General features: G+C 34.2%; 1 pseudogene across 1 annotated transcript; it reads left to right on the top strand.

Moving 5' to 3' along the window:
• Nucleotides 1-3481: 3481 nt before the first annotated feature.
• On the top strand, nt 3482-4973 carry LOC143542437 (F-box protein At5g50450-like; annotated as a pseudogene). Its single transcript, XR_013136902.1, has 3 exons — nt 3482-3689; nt 3777-3939; nt 4050-4973. The product of XR_013136902.1 is annotated as an F-box protein At5g50450-like (transcript).
• Nucleotides 4974-5725: the final 752 nt, after the last annotated feature.

The raw sequence follows: 5725 nt of genomic DNA, 5'->3' as shown, positions 1-5725 counted from the left end.
CAAAATTATTGAATAGTCATGAAAACTGTGATGGCAAAACTAAGAAGAAATATAAGGTGCCTACTGCCCAAAATAAAAAGAAAAACGAAAACAACTTTGTTGTTAGCCATACACAAAAGCAATTTGTTTAAACTTATTTAATACAATTTATTTGAAGGTATTTTCATTGATTATTTTGGTTAAACTTTAGTGGGAAGGATGTGAATAAAAATTATATGGTGCCAAAAGTCTAAAGGAAGAAACTTGTAAAGTTACTTATCAATATATTTCAAGTTATTCTATGAAATATAACAAAAATAAGAATGATTAAAATGATTTGTACTAAAAAAATCCATTTAAAAATAATAAAAAATTAATAAAAACATCTCAATTAAAAATATAATAAAAACGAAAATATAAAATACAAAAATATTTTCACTGTCTTTCTCGTTCTAAAATTGTGTTATATTATTTAATATTGTGTTATATTTTTCAATCTATTGTGTTTTTTTATCATTGTGTGTTTTATTTGTTCTCGATATTGTGTCTTTTCGGCGTGTTTTTTTTGGAATAGGAATTACTGGGGAAGCATTTTAGTTTTTTTAATTCTTTCATTTTTTATTTATAGTTTGAGTTATGATTTTTTTTTATTATTTTTTTGAATGTCTTAGAGTGTTTTCATGTTACAATTTTTTCTCACACTTCTTATTTATGTCTTCATTTGTAATTTAATTATTCCCTATTAATAATACATAATGTTTAATAAATATTTGACATTGACATTCACTTTTGTGATATATCATATATGTGATGTAATGTTTGCCTTTTAACTTATAGCTTAGGATGTCTATCACTCTATCATGTCACAGCTTCGTGATTAACATAGATGTTATAGCGATAACCATTTTATAATAAGAATGAATATTACCTTGTGTTTAAATATATAATTACCATTTGTAAAATAAATAATAATTATAATAAATCAATAAAGAATCTTTAAGAATGTTGTCTTACGTTTAAATAAATAGATCACTCGTAAAATATTCTAATTTTTAGAGACATGTGTTGTAAATCATTTTCATACAAATAACAATCTCAAAGGTGTAACACTTTGAGAATCTTTCAATTCCCATAAGCTTTTTAGCCTTACCGCGTCTACAAGTCGGTTTATATTATAATTAAAAATAAATACATAAATATTTATTTTTGCACCTTTTTAATATATAACAATAATATATATATATATGGGGAAAAGATCCAATACAATAATAACTTAATGTACAATAGGTACGCGAATCCGGTTTTTCACAAAATCGATCCATTAAATCACATCTCAACATATCGGAATCGTCAATACATATCTAATTAATCATTGGTTCACCGAAAAAACAGTTTTGGATGGTTAATCGATCAATTTTTTACGTTTTTCACGAAAACCATTTTTGAGCGTTTTCGGTTTTTGGCTGAGCGTTTAATGGTTTGGTTGAGCGTTTTTTAGCATTTTAGTACTTTTGCCTTTGAGCGTCTCACGTAGCTATCGTACATTAAGGTATTATTGTACAGTATCTCGACCATATATATATAATCATTAAAATAATTTACATCAAAATATAATGCATACGGGCAACATGTTGCACCACTAGCCCAATTTAAATTGCAAAATCAGTTCTTTTGTTTTACCTTATCCATAGTAAATTTCGGTTTTCATCAATATGATTATCAAATATTGATATTTTGGTCAAATAGTTTAAAATTTTTTATTTCAGTCTTTGATCTATCATATCTCTTGCAATTAAAGTCATGGCATCCGCAATAGAAGATCGAAAGCTCTGATTTTCTCCAAACACAAGCATTATACATAATTTTCTTTCCAGCCCGGGGGAGCTAGCTCACACAAAGGACCAACAATACAATTGAAACCCTAATGCTTTATTTATAGTTATGTGAACCTTGTTCTCCAAGCCAAGTTACGTCTTGCTGAAGAACCCGTAACTGTCACCAAACGTCTCAGCGACACTAGGAAGTGTCGCAATTTGTTATAGCGACGCTTCTAGTGTCGCTAGTATTCAAGAATGTCACAAGTCTCAAAGTGACACTACTAGTGTTACTATGCAACAATACTAATGTCGCGGGAAATGTCGCTTTATAGTGTGAAACCACCGGATCGTTAATTGCTAATATCATTCTTAATTTTATAGATCCAACAATCTTATCAAGTCTCTTAACAAGAAATCCATCCCCACCGCCATCTAAAATCTATAGGCCACCTCCAAATTTACTAATGACCTCTATTATGAGTTTTGACCTCATTTATCCCATTTCTCTTTCTAGCGTAAATCGTAGATCCAACATTTAGAACACATCGAAGGTAAGCAGTATGTCGCCTAACCACTGCCAACCACCTAATTGTCACCCAACCTTAGATCCAACTTCAATCTCCCTAGTTTACTATTGGAACAAACTCTACCTTTCCCTAGCTGATCAGGCGTGGTAGTATCACAATTGATATGATTAACAATGCATGCATTCGAGGGAGACGAGACCATACCCGTAGATAAGATTCCGTATAACTAGAGACAGCTACAAAAAAGTATTTCACACTAGTAACATACCCCAACTCAATGTCGATTTCGCATATTTGGAAAGTCGAACTATATGAAATATTGAAAAAGGATGTTGAATCACCCGTTCAATTTTTGGGGTGAGATTTTGTATTCTAGGTCCAATCACATTACTTCAAGTGTTCCAGATGACAGTGGTAATTGTTTTTAGGAAGAGAGAGAGAGAGAGACGATTGTGGTAAAGAAGGTCGTTGTAGACGAGGTCCAAATATGGCTTTGAGGCTGTCTCTCTCTGTTTGAAGTTCCCATCAAAACTAGGTTGAAGGTAGTAACAATGGTCATTGTGGTCAGAATTAGATGGCAAACTTGCAGTTGGTGGAAGCGTTAGGTTGTACATAATGCTTTAACGTTTTGTGCATAGTATTGAAAAACCAATATGCCCTTTATCAAACAACCGAGAATAACAATATTAATGAAGTGGTGTGATTGCAACGAAAATAGAAAAACATCTCTAACTAAAATAACATTTCAAACTATTGTACTGAAATAACAAATTTCAATCAATAAAGGACGAAACCGCAATAAAAATTATTATTTGGAATAAAGATAAATAAAAAACATAAAAATATATGTATATTTTTGTCCTTTATATCCGTCCTTTTATTGATCCGTCCCTCCCCAGACTCTACCTATAGCTCTGCTGTCGGTGGGATTTTACTGGGTATGATTGATTGATCCGTCCTTTTATTATGTGGGCCCCGTAACCGTAGCATCTTTGGTTTTACTTGATCTTTGTCATCACCTATATAAGCAGCCCCATCGCTCCACCATCCATCTTTTGTTTTTATTCCATTCACTCCAATATTATTTATTTATAACCTCGCAAGAAACGTATGAATCAACCGTTTCGAGATTCATAAAATTCATTCATTACAAAACCACTCACTCCTAACAACAGATTAATTCTGCATAAATAAATTATAATCCAACTTTCTACACAGAGCTATTGCTCATGAAGCGACCAAGAGGATACAGGTTACCCAGATCTGATCTCTTTGAATCGTTACATGATGATATTGTTATATACATCCTCTGTAAACTCAGCTCCACAGCCTCTTCTCCGTCTGATTTCATCTCCGTTCTTCTAACGTAAGCTTGTACTTTTATTAAACTTTTATATATCCGTACATATTATTGAAACGTATAGATATATAATCATTGTTTATCTTCTCACAGATGCAAGAGGTTGAACAAATTAGGTCTTAATCCATTAGTTATATCAAACTCATGCTCAAAAGTGCTTGCGGTTCGAGCTAAAAACTGGTCAGACGAGGCACACACGTTTCTGAAGCTTTGCGTCAACGCTGGAAACCAGGAGGCTTATTATACTCTAGGAATGGTAAGTATTCAGCTATTGTAACAGAATATTATTATTATTATTATTATTATACTTTCTTTATTTGATATATTTTATTTATTTATTTATCTATATCTATTTTATTCTTCTAGATCCGGTTTTATTGTTTGGAAAACCGTCGAAATGGAGCGTCGATGCTGGCAAAGGCGGCGATTAAGTCACACGCTCCGGCACTGTACTCGCTGGCGGTGATTCAGTTCAACGGCAGTGACAGTTTGAAGGACGAGAAGGATCTGCGTGCAGGCGTTGCGTTGTGTGCACGCGCAGCGTTTCTCGGTCACATCGACGCTATCCGTGAATTCGGTCATTGCGTTCAAGACGGATACGGTGTACGGAAGAACGTGGCTGAAGGCCAACGGCTTCTCGTGCAAGCTAACGCACGTGAGCTGGCACGTGTGCTTAATAATAATAATCTTTCATTTCTGCAATTATCGGAACTACCGTTATGTAATCGGTTAGAGTTGTTTAGCGACTACGGGTTGAATATTAATATTGATATGATAACAGGGGATATGCATCCGGCGAATAGGTTTATGGTGGAGTGGTTCGGGTTAAAAGGCGTGGGCGAGGGATTGAGGATGTGTTCTAATGAGCGGTGTGGGCGACCTGAGACACGAATTAACGAGTTTCGTAAGTGCTCGGGTTGTGGGAAGGTAAACTATTGCTCGCGCGGGTGCCAGGCGCATGATTGGAGGGTGCGCCATAAGACGGAGTGCGCACCTATAGAGGAGTTGATGGGTCATGGGTTTGATGACGTGGAGGGGGTGGTGTGAACGGTGGGGATGGTGTGGTGGATGATCGGATGGTGGAGATTGTAGAAGGGTAGTAAGGTGATTGGATCCAGATCTGAATTTGGCTGTTTGTGTAGACTGATTTTGTTTCATTTTTTTATTTTTTCTTCTTTTTGTTAAATTTGGTTTTATTAGGAAGATTTTTATTTTTATAGGCCATATATTTTCTATATATGGCATGGAAGGGAGAAAATTTCCGGTTTGTACAAACTTTAATGCTACAGGTACAAGTAGTCATGTTATTTTTTATTTTTATTTCTAGAAATACAATGGATTTTTATTTTTCTTAAAAAGTATGAGCATCAAATCTTATATTCATGACGTATACGATGTACATGTGGGGTCTACTTTAGTTTGGATATATGATTTAAATTTCTTTAACGCCTAACTTTTACTCGATATGTAATTATGCATAATCTTTTCAGTCACATGTGATAGGAAATCATCCTCTCTGATGACAATTAATTTCACGAGTTTATTTAAACTGTTATATTGTATGTTGATGGTTAGGGAGGGACTAAAGGCTAATATGGATTTAATAATCATAGTGGAATTTATATGTAATTTTTAAACATACATACATATATTCAATTTTGACAAGCGATTACTTAGAAATTAATCGACGGCTAATCACGAGATTATTTAAACAATGATTTTGATCACATATTGGTGTTTGTGATGATAGAAACATTCATTGTTGCATAAAAACATTAATGACGTTGACAATTTCGTGATTTTTGATATGTTTGATAGAAAGCCAAATTAACATTGGGCATGAAAACCATTAAAACAAGGGTATGTAAAGAAACACCAGTCGAACCCCGACAGATTACGAGTAACCTGAGGGTTAGATAAACGTTTCCCACGAGGGGTTAATTCCGGTAAGATGGTTCTTCCGATAACCTGCAAAACAGACACCGTGAGCTCGTCACTAAGAAAGGGGGGGGGGGGTTCCTCCTTGTGACCACCCTCCGGCG

This window comes from Bidens hawaiensis, unplaced genomic scaffold (assembly GCF_021521415.1).
Source record: "Bidens hawaiensis isolate Kalapana, Puna unplaced genomic scaffold, B.hawaiensis_p1.1 tig00012849_1, whole genome shotgun sequence".
In the NCBI taxonomy this organism is placed as follows: domain Eukaryota; kingdom Viridiplantae; phylum Streptophyta; class Magnoliopsida; order Asterales; family Asteraceae; genus Bidens; species Bidens hawaiensis.
The sequence above is the reverse complement of the archived record's forward strand: the minus strand, read 5'-3'. Positions and strand labels throughout refer to the sequence as shown.